General features: G+C 31.3%; 1 protein-coding gene across 8 annotated transcripts in view; it reads left to right on the top strand.

Moving 5' to 3' along the window:
• NBEA (neurobeachin) overlaps positions 1–21,546 on the top strand; it is a 727,838-nt gene that overhangs the window by 514,284 nt on the left and 192,008 nt on the right. The window lies entirely within an intron of this gene.

The following is a 21,546-nucleotide window of genomic DNA, read 5'->3' as shown; positions in this document are numbered from 1 at the left end:
AAGTGTTAATTGTTCATATTTCGCAACTTATTTTTTACACTTTTTAAAAAATTAACAAAACCATGCATTCTTTGCCCTCTGGTAATTTATAGAGAATTCTATTAAATTATGTTACATGGTAGAAATTAGAAAGTAAATTCTGGGTTTCCACCATCCATAGATTTTCTTAGCCAAGCACTGATCTTTCTGATAGGACTGGGAATTGGTTTAAAAAAAAAAAAAAAAAAAAAAAAAAAAAAAAACCACTTTAAATGCCCCTTCTTTATCTTTGCCTAATTCTTAGTTATTAGTAAATGCAAGGCCACCTTTTATAGAAGGAAAAGGAAGCAAGAGAAGACAAGGCTGTTGCCTCTCCGGGAAAAAAGGAAAAAGCTGCCTCTACTAGTGCCTAGCCTAATGAAAATTCCTTTTTGTGTTCAGCCCCTCTTTGCTGTCTTTTGCCCTTTTTCCCCCTCTGCTTCCCCAGACCTTACTCCCTAAGCTCTTCTCTCAGTAACTGTCCTAAACACCTATCTACTTTTTGCTTCCCTCCCTCTCTATCTCTGCATCTGTTTCTGCCTGTGTCTCTACTTCTGTCTCTTCCCCCAAATACTCCCTCCCCCTAGTCTTTTCTCTGTCTCTGCTGATCTCATCCCCCATCACTTTCCTTATTGCCCATCCCCTCTCCTTCCTGTTTTCTTCCTAACTTTACTTTACCTCAGTGTCCAGCAGTCACACACAAAATAAACTCAACGTGAATTCCCTTGAATGTTTCTCAGTTTTTAGCTACTTATAATCGAAATTTATTAGCAATTTTTTTCTACCTCAAAGTAGAATGAAGTTACTTTATTTTTCAAGAACACCCAAAAATCCATAGATTCTTCTGATGTATTATTTGTCTAGTATGATTGAAGTTTTGGTTTTGCCTTCTTTTTGTTGTTTTTGTTGGCCACCTGGAAATGAACACATTTGATTCTGGGTGTGATGGAATATGGGGGCAGATAAATCCCCGGGGCAGTTTTGGGAGACATTAACACCTACTGAGGTGATTTAATATGTTTGTATCCATGCTCAATCAGCCCTCCAGTTGAGTTTAATGTGAAACGCGATGGGGATGCAGTGGGCGGGAGCCATAGACCCTCTGAAAAACCCAGACACGCAGGTGGTAGAACTTAGAGACTCTCTAGCCTATTCGGCTAATTGGGTTAAAACGGAGCTAAACAACGAAACATTTTGTGCAAACTAATTGGTGCGACCTGGGGCTTTTCACTAACGATTTACACTTTGAGGAAGAAAAATGGAGAGTGAGAAGGGACTAAGGTAACTCGTTAGTCAAAGTGTATTCCAGGAAAGTGAAGTAATTCAGTTTCAAGGAAAGTGAGTCTACTGCTGTTTTTTGAGCTGCTTTTCTGAACACCCTTCGCATATGGAGCTGACAGTGATTTACATAACACAAGATTCACAGATCTGCTGCTGTCACTGTTGGTGAACTGGGCGACCTATAATATTACTCCTGCGCAAGTCCTGCTTGTTGCTGCAACACAGTGATTTTCTGTTACAATGAACATGTGAAATGAATTGCCTTGTGTAGTAAAAACCTTTCAGTTGATCCTAGACACACTAGTTATTGCTAAAAAGAAAATTAAAATTAAAGTCTTAAATGAAGTAGTATATTCTCTTTTTTTTATGATTGTAATGTCCCATGAAGGGAAGATGTTCAATCTAAGACTTGCTGGTTTATACACTAATTCAGTTTAAATGTTTTTCTTTGCTTTGAATATTGAAATATTTTATGCATCATTTCTTTAAAAATATGTACTTTATCTCTAAAGCAAATTTTTTAAAATTGTAGAATAATATACCAAGATAACATAAAACTCTTTGATTAGCATATTTGGTGAACTTATAAAAATTAGCTGTGGTACTTTTTAGAACTGATTTTTTGAATTATAAATATTTTTGCTTAAAATATGAGAACATTTAATTTTTAGTATTGCAGCAAAAGACTGCTTATTAGTCTCTCCAGCTTGAAGAAATAAATGCTGAATTGTTTCAAATGGTATGCATGCAGACATTCTTGACATGAGCTAATAATAGAATGATAATTGTTGAAAACTGACCTAATTGAAAGGAGAACAAGAGTCTCGTGATTTACATGTTTACATTTGTATGGTATTTAGAACCCTGAGGTATAACATACTCTACTAGAGAATCTTTTCTTTCTGTGACCATGTATTGAACTTATTTGGTTACCCTGTAGTCTAACCTTTTGAAAATGTGGCAAATAGAGTTAGTATTTACATGCCATTTTATCATCATAGATTATAATACTATTAATGTAGCTTTTTAAAATGTTTTTATTCTCAAAAAATTTAAGTATATGATACAGAAAGGTATATTTCCTAAAGTATGATTCTCTATCCCTCCCCCATTATCTAGTCTTTTGTACATACATATTGTAGACAAAGTGGCATTTAAATAGCCACCTTATTAGCACATACATACAGAAAAAGCCTAATTATGTTGAGGAATGTATGAATAAAAGGTTTTTGTGCTTTAATAAACCTAATTTGAAAAATTGAGTTTCAGGCTCATAAATTTCCACAATAGTGTCTTTTCATGTAGGAAAAATAATGGTTAGTTAGAGCATATGCACATATATGTAAAGTGCTTATGGAGATATTACTTCCAGTGTTTTTTCATTATTTGGTGGCTATGATTCTATATACCACTATTCATGAATTTAAAGTTTGTTTTTTTTTTTTTTTAATATCTGCTTATTGCACCAGGGAGATAAAAAAGAATATGAAGTTGAGTTTATTAAATTATTTATCCTTACTGCTGGAGTGGCTTTGAAGGCTCATTGAATAGATCTTATTTCCATTCTTCCTTCCTACCTCCCTTACCTTTCTCTCATACTATTTTTTTAATGCATCTCAACTATTTCATCTGTTTTGTTCTGCCAGCCATAATACATTCTTTGTTACACTAGAGAAATTTAAGACAGATATTTGTGGGGAGTTTTCTTTATGTGTCACATTACATAAAAGTAAAATAGAGGGACCCTTTCTGAAAATTCAATTTGATAGCACCTGTACTTTTCCCCCGTTCCCATTTCGACATATAAGAGCATTTGAAATAAAAATAGTTTAAACCTTTAAAGAGTTCCAATAGTTTTCTAAAGTGATTGTTTCATGTTTTTGTACTGAATGAAAATATTTATTTTAATAAGTCTAGGAAAGCATATAGAAATGAGGGAAGTATGTCAGTCAATACGCTAGGTTCCGTCAACATTTCTTCACCTGAATTATCCAATTAAGTGTGGCTAAAATATATATTTCAGATTTAGGAAGGGAATTTCTTACTTGAATTATTAAGGTTAATTCATTTTACCTATTCGCTATAGACATAGCCAAAGATGTACATAATTATGTCTTTATTTGTTTTTTAGATCCTTTTTCCCATGGTGATTATCAAATTTTCTATTGGTGGTACCAGATGTTGAAGGGATAATAATTTTCACATTAAAGATTCAATATAGAAACATACAAAAAATGCATCTACACACAGAAGCACAAGTAAAAAATTGAAGCAGTTATCTGGATCTAATTTTTTTTTTTAAACCCCACAATCACTTCAACTATCTTGATATTTGTCAGAAGGTTTTTGTTTTTATATTCTCTAACTCAAATTAGCTGGATAATGCCTCAGTTCCCCATTTCACTTGGGAATATAAACCGAAGCTCTTGAGCCTTCTGAATTTCATCATGAATTCTAAAATTATTATATCATAAATATATATTTGTCACATTACAGTATAAGGTGAATGCCTCCAAACCTTCTTAATAACAGTTTATGTTAAAGCTCCTGATTTATTGAATGTAATAAAACAAATGTTGAGTTCATACATACTCCAAAGTAATCAGTTTCATTAGTAATTTTAAATTCTTTTTATAGAGTAATAGGTTATATTTTGTTTTGTTTGCAAATTTTAGAAATATTCAGACAGGACATGTTTCAGATGGCTCTTTTTTTTAGATAAATCATAAAAAATTAGCTGTTTCTTAATACAAACATCATCCAGGTAGTATATATACATATTTATATTTTAAGTCTTCATAACTATCCAGAATGCTCTTTTTTTTTGTTACACTCAGCACCCAGAAAATTGTATGTGATCAGTTAGGATTTGTATTTATTCTGCTAAATTTGTAATGGGTCATTCAGGACTAAAGAATTCTCATTATTGTTTCATGCTGTATATTATTAAGCAACTGAAAACATTCAATGTTAACCTTGAGAATTTAGCTCTGTGATGATCAGCTTCCAGTGACTGAATATCCTTTTTCATTCAAAATGTATAGTTTTTGAAGTTGACTTACGATGAAAGATCTCATAATCCAGTGTTTTAAATGATAGAGTAATGCAATTATAAGTCTAAAAAAAATTGTAGAAACTATAAAATGACTAAATTATTTTTATTACATTATCTTCAACATAAAGTCATTCAGAGGGGGAAAAGCATAAAATTAATTTATTAAATCATAAATCTTTTTTGAGCTGATGATTATATAGATTATAAAAGATATAATTTACCTAATTACATTCTACTTTATAAACAATTATTTAAATACTGTCTAATATGCTTACTAATCACTAGTATGCTCTAATTAGAATCACTGACATTCCATTTTGTTATCTTGTTGGTCAAAAATGGTTGATCAAGGAAAGTAGTACTAGAAGTAAATGCTTATGTATGTAATTATGTATTAAAATGCATATGTCTAAATTAAGGATGCAAAGTTAAAGAATTTTCTTGTTTTCAAGTATCTTAGAAAACTTGATAGTTTGGGGTAATTAAAATTGTACCTTCAGCTTTATTTTCTTAAATATTTTACTAACATTATGTTAGTAACTAATATTTCATTCACTTTGTTAATTGGAATGATTTTGTGTTCTTCACCTTAGTCTCACATGGAACTCTTACTTACAGGTACCTTAAAATGATGAGCACTCTTCTTGATTAAAAATTTATATTGGCTTCGTTAGAAACAGTGGTTTTAAGCAAAAGAAATTAGTGGTATATACGGCATCAATTTTGGAATAGCAGTTCTTTAAATATTCCTTATTTATGTTATATATAATAATTTCTTTTGAAAGTAGGTCTTCCTTAACTTACTTGACAAACAGTTGGGGTTTTCATGGCCATTTGTCCAATGGAAAAAAGCCAATAAAGTTATGTTACTATACCTATATGAATTAGACAGAATTTTTATAATTTGTTCACCAAATATGAAGTTGAAAGCCGGAGTAATGCACTTGTGTTCTTTCCTTGGGGACAAGTCTTTTCAAGTTTAAATAGTAATTTTGCTTCCAATATTTCATGAGTGGGTCCTTTTTAATTTTTTTCTGGAGCCAGTATTAGTCTCTGTGTCTGTGTGTGTGTGTGTGTGTGTGTGTGTGTGTGTGTGTGTGTGTGTGTGGTGTGTGTCTTCTGTGTCTTTCTCCCTCCTCTCTTCCTCCCTTTCTTCTTCCCTCTTCCTCTGAGTGTGTGTGTGGGAGGTGGGGGGAGAGACAGAGACAGACAGACAGACAGAGAGACAGAGGGAGGGAGAGAGGGAGGAAGGGAGGGAGGGAGGGAGGGGGAGAGAGAGAGAGAAAGAGAGAGAGAGAGAGAGAGAGAGAGAGAGAGAGAGAGAGAGAGAGAGAGAGAGAGAGAGAGAGAGGATGGAATGCTTTTTTGTATCTGCTTTTTAGAAATAATTTGCATTTAGATTTAAATGGCTATAAATATCAAACCTTAGCATAATTAAGGTTTTTAATTTTTCTTGCTGCTACATATCTACAAGTGCCTAGGTCAATATCCTGAAAATATTAGATCCTTTAATAAATATTTTTCATTGATGATTATAATCTTGACTTTCTATTACTTTTATTTAAATATCAAAATGGGCTTTCTATTCTTTTTTCTTTACTTAGTAGAGTATTTAGATAATTCTTTTATTTTTAAAAAAAATTGTGAAATTCATGCTTCCCAGTAGAGAAATTAATGCAATCTCAATAATTTTAAGATGTTTCCACTAGTGTTTATTTTAATGCTTGCTCTTTCTCCTTACAAAACAAAAGCAAACTTCAGGTACTACCAAAAAACCTGAATATTGATCTCTCATTATTTGACCTTTAATAACACTGGCAGAAGAAATAGCCAATAACTATAGAAATCTTCATACTAAGGAAGTAACTAAGATTGATAAATTCTTCTGATTTTCAGTTGTACTAAGATAAAAGTAATTACAAATACGCTTTTGTATGTATGTGTGTGTGTGTGTGTATGTATATATATATATATATATATATATATATATATATATATATATATACATACACACACATACATATTAACTGCAATATTTTTTAATGTGTTAGCTTTTAATTGTGGAAATAATTTAAATATTTGACTATCCAGTTTTTTTAAAATGAACTTTTAATATGTGTTTGTATGTTTATGTTTAACTTTACATTTTTATTTTCTGTTTTGATTCAGCAAACTAAATTTAGTGTTATTGTAATCTCAATCTCTATTTGGTAAGGAAAATGCATAACTCAATGGGGGAAAAAGTGTTTTTCTCTCCACAAATTCAGTTCTTCATTTGTTTTGCTCTCCACGCTGCATTAGCACAGTTTTCCCTTGTGTGCATCTGCCAGTGTACAATTTAGCCACGGGCATCTGTAGACCTTGTGGTGATCAGTATTGCAGGCAAAAGCCATATGTGTTTAAATAAAAAAAAAAAACTCTTTATTTCATTTGCTGTTTTAACTGGATGGATAACTTTTGTGCCTCAAGACAGAGGAAGAGAAAATACAGAAATAATTAATTGCCTCTATTCTTGAGGCAGTTTCATTTTCCCCCTCCAATATGGAATGCTTGTCAGCTTTCCTGATAAATGACTGCATGTATTTGCATAGATTTTACATTAACACAAAAATTAGTTTTATTTGTGAAAACTAGTTTACATAATAATATAAAACTGTAGTGTTATTGATTACATTTCTTAACATTGAAGATGACTTTAGAAAGAATGTAATTTTCTTATTCTTTCAAATAAAAATTGAATGGAAAAAAATACCCAAATTATAATTGTATGATTATTATGAATTTTTCTGAAAAGTCAATTGATTACAACTTTTAGGCCCATGCATCTCTAGTTGGTCTAGTTTATTAAATTGTAATGCTAACTTTTCAAACATTTCTCAAAAAAAAAAAAAAAAACTTTCAAGCAAATCATTAATCCATATGATTCAAATTATATAGACAATTGAATGTCTTTATATTTTATATTTTAAACATATAGAACATAGTGGTCATTTAATTTTGACTAATTTCATGCCGTATTCCAGATGTGAATTCAATTCAAGAGAAACTGTCTTTCTCTTTTCTTTTTTGAGGGGGAGAGGGAAGTATTTGTATCATGCCTAGAGTGTCTTGCAAGTAAAAGGCCATTTATAAATGTTCTTTGAATTAAATCATTGAACAGACTTTAATTAAGTACATACTATTAGTAGGCAAGATATTGTGTTTGGCACTAGGATACAAAAAAGAAATAACTGTAAAGTTTATTTACACTTTTCATAGATTATAGAGTGAATTAAAACTTGTTAATTAGGAAATTTATCAGGGGGAAAATACTTTTTTAGAGTCAGTGCTTGTTTTGTTGTTGTTTGTTGTGCTTTGGGTAGACTTAATGAATTGAGCATCTTAAGTCATAGAAAAATACACAACCTTAGCTGTTTAAATGCTATAAACATCTATTCCTCTTTGGTATCAGGCAGGGAATGTTTATTCATACTGTATGCTGGCATCTTGTTGTCTGGAGGCATCCTGCTAATTGTATACTATCATTTTATTATACATGTTATGGAAAATTCAAATATGTTCACTAGTGTTTTATCATAAAGTTTTATATAAAGAATTCCTCGATCCTCATGAAACATGTTGTATTTAATGGCAACTTAAACTAAGAGAGTACCTCTGCCACTTCTTGAATCTGGGACACCCTGGGTGCCAGCTGTCACTGCTTAGCTAATGATGACAAATGTTCCTCTCTATGCAGATTGCAGAGCTTGCAGGCTGCTGTGAAAGGCAACCAGATTACCTTACTTCAGATAGTAACTTAACCTTTTACACTCATGTCAGAATGAAATTATCAGCTATGATAGTTTTTTAGTATCTGCATCTTTTAAAACAAATCACAAACTTTTTAAATGGTACAGGCTCACATTTTTAGGTATTTTCCATATTCCATTCATATTTACATTATATGCTTGTAACATTATTGATAATTTTCCTGAATGAGTTTTTAACTTTAAAGGTATCTTATTATTTCTTCTATATAGTTCATTATGATTTTTGTCTATATATGCTCAATAGAGTGAAGAAATATTATAACTAACATGTTCATGCCAAAAGAGAAACTGAGATTTGGATAATAGAATGAAAACTTATTTTTTTCACTTGAAGGATCCAGGTGTGAGAGAGACAGAGACAGAGTCAGAGAGAAACTGTAGATTGTAGACACAAGTCAGAGAATTTCTAACAATTATCTTAAATAGCTCTTAAAAGTTACATGGACTAATACTTTACAAAGTGCATGAGAACAACTAATGAATGGATCTATCCAAGTATTTTAAATTTGAGCATTTCCATTGAAGACATTTTTTTGCCTTGGGAAAGATGAAGATGTCTGTATGAGATAAGTAGTAGTAAATAGCTTTCTTTAATACTTTATGGTGTTATAGACTTTATTAAAATATAAGTGAAATTAATACCAAAAATGAAAAATGTCCATTTCTTTCTTTTAAAAATAAATTTTTGTCACAGAATTGCTATTTATTGAGTAAACATCAAAACAAATTTACTTTTATATTTGAAAATATATTTTCTTTAAAAACAATATATTCCATGTGTATTTTTTTTTCATAAAGTAAAACTATATTTTGGAAATAATAAAAATTTGGCCAGAAAATTAAAGTGTTCTAATATCATATAAACTGAATCACCCCAATATATGAACTGCTAAGATTAATGGGCTTCTGATAACATAAACCACAAATATAAATAGCCATTTCATTATTATTTATAAAAATTTATTCATATAGGTTTTATTCTTAAAACTCAACACTTTTAAAACAGATTTCCATTTAGTATGAATTTTAAATGAAATTTTTCACATGAAATACAAATAAATTAGTTATTTATTTCTTAGCGTTTTCTTTAGTCATAGATATTATGATGTAAGACACATTTTCCAAATTTTAATTTTTCTTAGAACTTTCACTTGTATTAACATTATTTATAAATACTACTTTCCAAGAAAATGCTGTTGAACAGTATTATTTCTATAATAAAAATGTGTCTACAGTACTACCTAGAAGTTCAATTAGAAATTTATGAATGTATGTGTGTATGTGTGTTTGCTTGCTGTTTATAATAATGTTGACTTGGAGGATGTGAGAGAAATTTTATTTTACAGACTCTTCATATCATATGATATGAAGAGTCTATAAAATATTTTTTTTTTTACAGTGGGCTAGATTTCACAGACCAGGATGTCACTTGTGAATCTGTAATAACATACTGTGTCATAATGAACTTCTATATTGACTTATTTAAATGTAGACATTACCAGGTATAACAACTTTTAAGAATTACTGCTAGGAAGCATCAATCACAAAGTAGAACTTTTACAGTGATGATTTTGAAATTTTCATATAGCTACTCTTTAGGGCTATATCATTTAAATTAAATATATAACTTTAAATTCACTAGGTCTTGCACAAGTATGTTCATACAGTGGTACTCAGGCTGTTTTTATAAATAAGATTTAAATTATAATTATTCTAAACCATCAAGACCATGTTGTAAAAATTATATATATATAACCCAACCCAATAAGCTTTTTCTGATGAAAGAAAATATTTACTATTTTAACATTTGTCATATATTGACAAATATAAATGTGTTGATAAATATGGATAACCATTTTTTGCAAATGCAATATGAATATCTATATACAGACTACTTTAAAATTCTGAGAAACTTTTTTAGAAAAGGTTTGTAATTATAGTACATTTACAGCACACAGGTTTTATACTATTACAGGGAATTCTTATATATTGATACTTAAAGACTAACTTTGAAAATATAATTTAGTGTAAAATGGTAAATTGATGTTTCAAATCAAAAGAATTTTTATTCAATTGGAATTCATATAAAAAATAAAAGTTTCAATTGTTTGTCAGTAATAAATGACATACTGAAACAGCATTTGGAATATGAAAAAAGAATACAAAATGGATTTAATATACACAGTGATAAAATTTTTTTTTTATATAACTTTTGTTACTATATAGTTAGAGACAAATTGCAGCAAATACCACTTAGGTAAGTGTAGAAGCCAAATAAGAGCGTGTCCATAATTGCAACGGTTTTTAAATCATTAAATTTTGTGTGTAAGTGATCTTTTTTGCTCAAAGTTCTTAATAAATATATGTGAATGATCAGTATCTCATCATAAAATGCATAATAAAGCACAAAGACATAGATCCAGTATAAGGGTTTCTTGTACTTTATTTCTTGAATGGATTTCAAAATCCAGTGCTTCCACAGAAGAAACTAACATATAAGATTGCCCCATCTGTGTCATCTAGTAGTTTATGCAAGAGAGAGAAGGTATTATCACATGAATCCAAATGTACAAGCAGTTATTTTATGAACTCTTTCTGGGCTTAGAGAAGTTTATAAGTTGCCCACTCTATTGTATTTCGTTCCCAGCTGACATGTCCACTCTGATGAGCATAGTTCAGAGATAATTATAACTAATTCTGAAGTTTGGAACACAGGTTGTTCTTTAAGTGATTTATTTGTATTTTTTTTGTGTGATTCTTGAGGTTTCAGGAAAATGATTATAATCTATGCCAGTTTCTCCTGACTTTATCATGTCTTGTTTACATTATAACTTTTTTTAGTAAACATTTAAAATCAGTTATGAATTTGAAGATTTGGGAAATCTACAACTAAAATTTAACAGGCATTTATTAAACACTATGTACAAAGTGTTAGGATAGAGATGGAGTGTGATATGGTAAATAGGGTTCTGTTTTTGAAATCAGGAAGACTTTAATACGTGTGGAACCAGGGAAAGTCACTTAATCTCTCTTAGCCTCAGTTTCCAAGCCTCTAAAATGGAGGTAATAGTAAAACTACTGTCTATTTCAAGGACCAACTGAGATAATATATGTAAAGTGCTTTGCATCACCCCTAAGGCATTATATATAAATGTGAGATATGATCTTTGGTGGTTGTGTTATTCAGAAGATACTAAGATGATTAAGATAGTCTTTTCTCTCAAGAAACTTGTGTCAGAGATAAGGCATAAATACATATAATAAACTTGATCTTAACTGAAAAACATATATTTTCAAAATCAAATGAGAATCAAATTATTTGCTCCTCCTCACAAAGTTGAGTATCATCTCTTTTATGTTTATATTGGAACTGATTTAAGTTCATTTTTAAAGTGGTATTAGACATGAGCAAAACAGAGATAAACAAGAAAATGTATTAGGAGAAGTATACCTGGAAAACAAAATCCACAAATAAAGATTTTATATTATCTTCTTGAAAGATTAATATAATAACCATTTTTGAATTGGTTTCTTCATAGAAATCTGAAGTAAAGAAAAACCCTATCACAAATAGTTTTCACATATCAGACCTGTCTTTGGTTAATTCTATATACTAGTCGTGATGAGATTGACATTTCTTACCATGTCCTTGCCAAATATTCAGTTCCCCAATGACTTGTAAAAATCTATAGGTTCAAAGTTGCTTTAAATCCCTACTTTCCTGTTATAAATTTACTTTGAATGGCATTTCTATACAAGTTAAGATTTGGTAGTTTGCTGAGAAAAGACCAGAGTGAGAACAAATATACCAGTTGGAGAAAAAAAGGCAACAAATCTTTTAAGACTTAAACTCAGGAAAGATAGTGAAGGCTATAAAGATAAGCAATTTTTGAAATTCATATTCTGCTTAATCTAGTAGTGATCATACTTAGATCCCATTTTCATGACTCAAGCCACAAGATCTAATAATCTCAATATAATTTAATATCAAACAAACTCTAGGACTTAATGTCAAACTTCCTGAGTGCAACATAGTATTGGGCATCATATGGTAATTGCACAAATAACTGACATTCACATATCTTTTACAGCCTGAAAACAGGGAAAAGAGAAGGAAAATCCCACTGGTTCTCATCTAAAAATAGTTTTATTATAAGAAGAAAAAATACTCATTTGGAATTCAAAATCCTGGTATAAAAGTGACTAGTTTTGTGAAATTAGGCAAATCCCTTCTCAGCTTGAGTTCATCTTTAAAATGGAAGTAATATATTTTTTAAACTTCAAAGGAGTTTATTTTGAAGATCAATAAAATATAAAGAATGTCAGGATATTGAAAATGACTGAATACTTTATAAGTGTGAGTCATTGTTGTCAATATAAAAACAAAACTTTTTTTCTACACCTAAATAAGCCAGAATCTTAAGAGGGTTCTTTCAGGAGGGACCTTACTTTTATATCTTTAATTAAAAGAATAAAATTCAGTTGAATATTTTTTAGCATCCAAAGAATTCATAACATTGTACTTGGTACCTGAAAACCCTCTCAGCTAATTACTTAGTAATTAGTAATTTAGTCCTAATTTATTTAGGACTCCAGAAAAGTTCTTTGCCATCACAAAGGGGGGAGGGGGATGGATAGGAAGAGAGCAGCAGAGATTATAAATATATATATTTTAAATATAATAGTAATTTTCCTCTTTGGAGTATGGAGACATATTTAGAATTAATTCTTAGGGGCATATATATACCCTTAACAAAAAACATATACCCTTAAAATAATAACAAGTTATAGTAAAGAGCAGGTAGATGGCACAGTGAATAGAGCATCAGACTTTGAGTCAGGAAGATCCCAATTCAAATTCAGCCTCAAGCAACACCATCTCTGTGAGGTTAAGTAAATTACTTGACCCTGTTTGCCAGTTTACTCATGTATAAAAAAAAAATAGAAGAAAGACATGGCAAACACTCCTGTATTTTTGCTAAGAAAACCCCAAAGAGGGCTAAAGATGTGAAATTACTGAAACAACTAAACAACAATGTTTCATTTTCTCTTTTGCTAGAATAGACTGATGAATCTGAGGAATGGTATTTCTCCAACATAATATACTTAGATTTTGGCAAACTATATGACAAAACTCAAGCAATACATGTAGAAAAGATGAGAAGAAATGGGATACATAATCATATATTAAGATGATTTTGAAACTAGATTAATAAATATGATAAATTTAATGAGCATTCATGAACCCAAGTTGAAGAGAATTTAGAACTAAAATGAAAGAAAAATAATGGTATCAGAAATGATAAACCTATAGGAGAGAAGACATAATAGGAAGAATATGATAGTTATCTTCATATATTTTAAAAGCTGTTAGACTTAATAGGGGATGTACTTAATTGGAATATCTTTAATGGATACAAGTAAAGATTTTAACTTACCAATGAGACAAATCTGACAACTGTGACGTATAATTGGAATAGGTATACCATATTCAAAGGTAAAATAGAGGCAAAAGTAAGGTGAATAGTGATATTGTAATAAACCATGTTAATCTGATATATTAATGTGAATAAATTCAGGAATGAATGGAGGGACAAACTAATAATTATTGTATTTCAGTGGAGAAAAGACTTGGAAAGAGATCTAACAGCTTAGTGCAAGAGATGTATATAACCTTATCCAAGAAACAGATTCCTTGGAGTTAATAACTCCATTAGTATCAAGAAATATTAAAACAAAGTATAAAAGATTTTGGGGGAAAAAATCTATAAAGCTTTTCATCAAAATAACTGACCTGGTAAACAGATCAAAGAGCAGTAATTCTAGAATCGGTGAACTACCTGAAAGCCATGACCCCCCCCCCAAAAAAAAAAAAGACTTACATTTCATATTTTAAGAAATTATGAAAGTTGGACATAGCAATTAACACCTATGATCCCAGCTATAATAGACTAACTCCAAGTATTCCTGATGAAAATATCAGAACCGAGTAGAAAACCTGAAATATGAATAAAGGAGTAAAAAAGATTGGAAAAATATAAACAGAGTAAGCAATTGAAAGGGATTTCATAAAGATGAAATGTTTACATTTTCATGAGGGTGGAGATGATAACATGTGTCCACTCAGAATTTTAATATCAGCATGGATTTATAGAGGAAGGCTTATAAGACAAAAGGTTAAAACTAAAAGATTAAGTATCTTTTCAAGATGAAAGAAAAGAGAAGGAAAGAGTAGGGATTGTGGGAAGAAAAGTTATCTCATAATAATCTGACTATGCAAGTAGAAATCTATATACATGAGGAAGGGAAAGTATTACTTGAAATTTACTTATATCTAAACTGCCCAAAATAGTAAGGAACACACGTGGAATTTTGAATTTTTACCTATATTTTGAATATATTCAATTCAAGAGGGAAACAGAAAGAGATAGGGAGAATGACAAAAAGGAAATAAGAGTAGGTAGATTCAAGATGGAATTAATAATAAGCCAACAAAACTCTCATCTTAGAAAGGAGATCACAATCAGGAATTTGGAAGGAAGGAAGGAAAGAAAGATAGATGGAAAAACCTGATCAGGGTTTAAGTGGAGAGAAGTGAAAAGGGGCATTGGTGCTAAGTACATTTTTTCACTATATTTTTTATTTGTTATAAAGAATGAGTGGAAAATAAAGAGGAAAAAAATATAAGACAATAGAATGGAGGGAAAGAAACTCATAAAATAGAAGAGTGGATTTGTTAGCAATTTGTAAGCAAATTCTATCAGTCATTCAAAAACCAATTTAAGTATTACCCAAATGCTTGCTAAAAAGGAAAAGACGATAGCTTACAAATTTCTTCTGTCATACAAATATGATCTTGATGCCAAAACCAGGCAGAGTCAAAACAGAAAAAGAAAATGATAGGCCAATACCCATAAAATGGATGCAAAGAATTTTAAATAAAGTATTAGCAAACCTCAGCAGCATATCACAAAAGTATATATTATGACTAGTTTGGATTTATACCAGAAATTCCAGGTAGGTTCAATATTAGAAAAGCTATACATTTTTATATTATAATATTTTATATTATTTTTAATAATCAATTATCAAATCCACAGACTCAGAAAATAAACCTTTTATAAAATATGATGCCTTTTTCTATTTTAAAATAATATAAAAAACATAGAAATAAAAAGAATTTTCCTTAAAATGGTAATTGACATATATCTAAAATCAAGAGGCAGAGTCTTTCCCATTAAGAATGGGGTAAAGAAAAGATAGATGTCCATTATCACTATTAGTGTTTGATTATCTATCTTAGCCACAGAAATAATAAGAAAAAATAAATTAATAAGATCAGGCAAAGAACAAAGAAAATTATTGCTTTTTGCAAATGATATGATGGTTAGAGAATCTTGGAGAGCTACTTACCAAATTAATTAAAACAATAATTTCCAACAAAACTTTGGGATATAAAACAAAGTCATACAAATCATTAGAATTTCTTTATATTACCAATAAAACTCAGCAGAAAGAGAGGACAAAATTCCATTTAAAATAACAATGGGATGGGGGCAGCTAAGTGATAAAATGGATAGAATTACCAACCCTCTATTCAGGAGGACCAGAGTTCAAATTTGACCTCAGATACCTACTAGTTGTGTAACCTTGGGCAAATCACTTAAACTTGATTGCCACCCAAAAAAGCCCCCAACCAACAATATATAGGATGTATAAAATACTTAGGAGCCTACCTTTCAACTAAAGTAACTATTGAATATAATAAAAAAAACCTTGGTTAAAAATAGGAGAAATATTAATTGCTGATGACAGTATTGTATAAATTTATTCAATGCCATGCCAATAAAACTTGCAAAAAAAAAAAATCACTTTAAAGAACTAGAAACAATTGATGAAAATCATCTTGTAGAACAAAAAGTCAAGAATCCCAGTGAAAATAATGATAAAAGGGAGCTTAGAAGTACTAGATCTCAAACTAAAAATAAGGCAGTAATTGTTAAGGTGATCTGGTATGGGCAAAAAGTAAAATAAAATAGAAAGTTTGATCAGTGAAACAGATAACAAACAAAGCTTAGTAGTCTAGTGTTCAATAAACCCAAAGACCTAGATACTGGTTTAAAATTTAACTATTTGACAAAAACAGTTGGAGAACTAGATGATCTTATGTCATTCATTAGATTTTGAATGATATCTCCTACCATATGCAAAGATACAGACCCAGATCTGAAAGATTATGCTATAAACAAATTGAAGCACTGAGGAATTAATTACCTTTATTTTCAATGGATAATAATATAGTGTTCATTTTCAAATGAGAAAAAGAGATTCCCAGAAGAGAAAATTGATAGTTTTGATTAGATAAAATTTATAAAGCTTTTTCACAAACAAAAACAATACAATTAAGATTGAAAGGGAAAGTTTACTAAGTAAAAACTGGAGCAAGTTTTTGTTTAAAAGTTCTTGTTTCTACTATATATATCTTTTTAAATGTTTAAGAAAAAGCTATTTCCCAATTGATAAATGATCAAAGGCTATGAATGGTTACTTTTCAAGGGAAGAAATCCAAGCAATCTATTATCATATAAAAAATTATTGATAGAAAAGTGCAAATAAAAACTGCTCTGAAGTTGCAAATGACTGAATGAACAAAAAACTAAACAAGGAAAATGACAAATATTAGATAGAAAAACAGGTATGTTGACACACTGTTAGTGGAATTGTGAATTTGTATAGACATTCAGAAAATCAATTTGGAACTATACCCCCAAAGTTACAAAACTGTGTATGCCTTTTGGCCCAGCACTATTGCTACTAGGCCTATACCCCAAAGAGATCAAAGAGGAAGAGGCTATTCTGTGTGCAAAAAAATTTATAGCAACTCTTTTTCAAGGTAAAATCTGCAAATTAAGAGGATACTTTTTAGGAAAGGTCTGGGAAAGATAGCTAAACAAATTATATATTAATGTCATAGAATGCTAATCTGCCATAAGAAATGATAAAAGGGACCAAACCTAGGAAGACGTGTATAAATTCATCTAGAAAGAAATGAGCAAAGTCTTAACAAGGCTTTTGATTAACCATGTTTCCACATGATCAATAATCAAAAAAAATTTTTTGTTACCTACTTCTTGCTAGAGATAATGGATTAAATGTGTGAAATGACATGCATTTTTGGACAAAATCAATATGGGAATTTTCTTGATTATGGATTTGTTTTACACATTTTATATATACATACACACACACATATTGTAGATGAGTGGACTACTATGTATTGTGCTTAGTACTATGGATAAAAAAAAAAAAAAGAAAAGAAAAGAAGATAATCCTTACTTTTAAGAAGCTTGTATTCTACTAATGTAGGACAAATTCTGTATTTATATATTGCCTGTGTGTGTGTGTGTGTGTGTGTGTGTGTGTGTAAAGATGGGAAAGAGAAAAAAATTAATCCTTGATAATTAAAAAATTAAAATTTAGGAAAAGAAAGAGGAAATAGAAAGTCAAGCATACTCTGTCATACATCCTAAATTTGGGAATTGATTTTAAAGGTTTAATGGAAAGAATATTTAGAATCCAGGATATAAAATATAGGACATTCATGGTAGGCTTGGAGGGAGTTGGGAGAGGAGAAGAAATACTTTAAAATGATATAATGAAAACACAAAGAGAAACTATTTTCACTAGGGAGGAAATGGGAAATGTCTGAAGAGTTGGTGGAACAATACAGAAAACTCGTTAACTAGCTTAGCTTTAGCTTTTTACAAGATAGGGAACCAAAAGCCGGTTATAGGGAAGAAATGGAAAAAATTATGGCCGTTGTCATATTAGAAATAGTGTTTAGAGTGCTGAACTTCATAGTGAACTAAATCTGGCAAGGAAAGTTAAAGACAGCATTTATTGGGAAAAAGAAGTTCAAAAAAACTTTTGGGGAATTACTAAGAGGAGAAGGGTTGACAACTGAAAATAGAATGGCTACTTATTTCTTTCTTTGCTTCTCTTTTCTGTACTAATAAACCTGACCTTTGATTGGAAGAGGACAGAACAAAAATTATTAACAGGAAAATGTTATTAATTTAATTTTCATTATGAACTTAACTATCATCAATAAACACAAATCCTAGAAAGTATTGTATCTGAAACTGAATCTCTCTTAAAATACTAGGTTTATAAGGAGTATATATTCACTTTAACAAAATAGAAATAAAATTGTATTGTTTGTGTCTTCTGAAGTTTTATTTAGGTTTTTTCTGGGTTGATTGTGGTTATGTTATTGATTTTTTTAAATGTCACATTTCAGTAATTAGCTGCTTCTTCCTCCCTTTTTAACAAAACAAAAAAGTATAGTCAAGCACAGCTAATCATCTCATTGGCCATTTTTCCACCACAATTCCTAACTTCATTTCAAAGGTTTCTAACATAACATAACATTTTTTTTTTTTACTCTAAATTTTCTGTTTCTTAAGCTAATAAATTCCCATGCCTGGCTCCTCCACTCCACCTTACTTACCTGCAGATATGGTCATCCAGTTGATTCTGCCATTGCCCACAAGATTTGTATTTCCATATATATGAACTCTCAGAGTCCTTTATCTTATCATAAATTTCCACCATTCCACCTTCCCTCTGCTTTGTTATCCCTAAACCACTCCCTCTCTCTCTCAGTTCTTTCCTAGGTCATCTTGTTCAATTAACTGCATTCCCCTCCCTATCCTTTCTTGACTCTTCAGTGGAACAGTTCAACTTTCCTATTCACTGTTCCTATTAATGTGCTTACTATATAAAGATAGAAAAAATCATTATGCTATACTGACTAGATCCATCATAAATTTATGGACCCTTACTGCTGGCCTGGTACAATCTTTTACATTTCCCTGATGAATTTGTTATCCCACTTGTCTCAGTGGTAGTTTCAAATCTTTTTAGCCCTCTTCAATGAGTCTCCTAGGGAAATCTCTCCACCTTCTTGGCTAAAGACATCACTTTATACATCAATGAGAAAATTAAGGCCATTCCCCAACAGTTCCCTCTCCCTCTTTTCTTTTCATCTCTTATCACTTAAAATGTTTTCCACACTATCTTCTTTATTCCTGATTCATACGAAGTTGACCTTTCCTAGGGACACTCCTCTATATTCCCTCTTAATTCAATTTCATCCAGTCTTTTCCAGTAACTTGACCCTCTGTTATCCCTATTCTCTTACTAATCTTCAAAGTTTTTTCCCACTAGCTACTTCCTTGCTTTCTAACAAACTTCCGTAACTTTTCAGTCTTTAAAAAATCTACAGCTGAATTCTACTATTCCCAACTAATTTATTGTTCATATTGTATTTTCCCTCTCTTTGTGGCTAAGCTTTTTGAGGAAGCTATCTACAACTCATACCTCCACTTCTCCTCTCTCTCAATTCTGAACCCTCTGCTATCTGGCTTTTATCCTATCTAAAACCTATCTAAAACTCAGTGATTGGTGAGTCCCTGACTGGAACCATCTTATTAGAGTATCCAGTCACTTTGCTGCTCCCTTTTCCATTTCCAGTTCACCATTGAGGTCATTCCATTACCATACCAGCTGCCTCCTATCCAAACCCTCTACCTCTCTCTCAGCTTTCCTTTCTGTTTTGTCTTATCCTATTAGACTGTAAGCTTCTTGAGTATAGGGACTGTCATATTCTGTGTGGTTAGGACAATACACTTAAACGCAGTCTTACCTATGTATCTTTCTGTCATTCAACTAAAACTGCTCTCTCTAAAAGTTACCAAAGATCTACTAATTAATTGCCAAATGTAGGAGCCTTTTTTTTTTTTTTTTTCAGTTCTCATCCTTCTTGACATCTCTGCAACATTTGACAGTACTGGCCACCATCTTTTCCTAGATCACTCTCCATTCTAGATTTTCATGACATTACTCTTTCCTATTTCTCCTACTTATTTCACTACTTCCTTTGCTGGATTTTTATACAGTTCAAGCCTGCTAACCCAAGCTCTGTCCTATGTTCTTTTTTCTTCTGCATTATCTTTTAATGAGTTATCCCCTTGGGATTCTATTATCATTTCTAGGCACATGATTCTCAGATTTGTTTATCCAGCCCATGCCTCTTCCCTACCACCAACTGGCTTTTCGACTTCATAAAGAATCTTGTAGATATCTCAAACTCAACATGTCCAAAATTAAACTTATTCTTTTTCTCCAAAAGCTTTCCCTGCTTCTCAACTTTTCTATTTCTGTCAAGGAAATCACCATCTTTTCAGTATCAATTCATGTCATCCTTAACTTCCCTCTCATGCTTACTTCACATATCCAGTCTTCTGACCGTCTTTTCTTTCTACTTTCACAACTTGCCCCTTCCTTTCCTCTTATACTGCCATCACCCTGCTGGAGGCCTTCATCACCTCAAACCTAGACGATTTCAATAGCCTTCTAATTGGTCTCTACCCAAAATATTTCTTCAGTGTTCTACTGAACTATTAAAATGATTTTCCTGAGCTATTAAAGGTCAAATCTGGCCATATCACCTCTCAATCAAGTTTGGTGGCTCCCTATCACTTTGGGGAACAAATTTTATGTTTGATTATTTGTTTAATATTTAAAGGCCTAAACAACCTGGCCCCTTCCTGTCTTTGCTGTCATCTTAAATTTTATTCCCTTTCACATATTCTCAGTCTAGCTGCATTGACCTTCTTGCTGTTCCTAGAACTTAATACTCCGTCTCCTAGCTTTTTTATTGGCTCTCCCACAAGGCCAAACTGGTTTATCTTCTCAGTTCTATCTCCTGGTTTCCCTGAAATTTTTTCAAGACTTGGTTCAAATTCAAATTTTACCACTCCTCCCCTCTCTCTGCCCCTCCCATTGCTAGTACCTTCCTTCTGAGATTATGTTCTAGCCTCTCTTTGAATTTTGTTTGCACATTTATTCAAATATGCACTCCTTGAGGGCAGAATAATTTTTTTTCCTTTCTATCCCCAATATTTGACATAGTACCAGGCATATAAGAAGTACTTAATAAATGCTTGTTGATTTACTCAGGTATGAAAATATATGTTTCATGCTGTGTGGTTCAGACAGCATTTAATAAAAAAGCTGGAGAGATCTCTAGAAGCAAAGCAAAGTTTATTATATGTTCTCTTGAGAATTGGGCATCTCACCCATGGAGCAGATAATAGAAGGGAGGAGGCACCGTAGGGGGCAGGGTCAACACTTAATCCCTAATGCAAATACCTACTCCCACCACTGGCCCTCATCCTTATTGGCTGAGGATCTTACATTCTAAATGTGGGAACTACCCAAGAAATTGAACTTGACCAATAACTACATAGTTGCCCATATTTGACTGAAATAGGGAGGATAACAAGAAGGGGACTTAAGTATGCCCTTGACTTAATGCTT

This window comes from Sarcophilus harrisii, chromosome 3 (genome assembly GCF_902635505.1).
Source record: "Sarcophilus harrisii chromosome 3, mSarHar1.11, whole genome shotgun sequence".
In the NCBI taxonomy this organism is placed as follows: domain Eukaryota; kingdom Metazoa; phylum Chordata; class Mammalia; order Dasyuromorphia; family Dasyuridae; genus Sarcophilus; species Sarcophilus harrisii.
The sequence above is the reverse complement of the archived record's forward strand: the minus strand, read 5'-3'. Positions and strand labels throughout refer to the sequence as shown.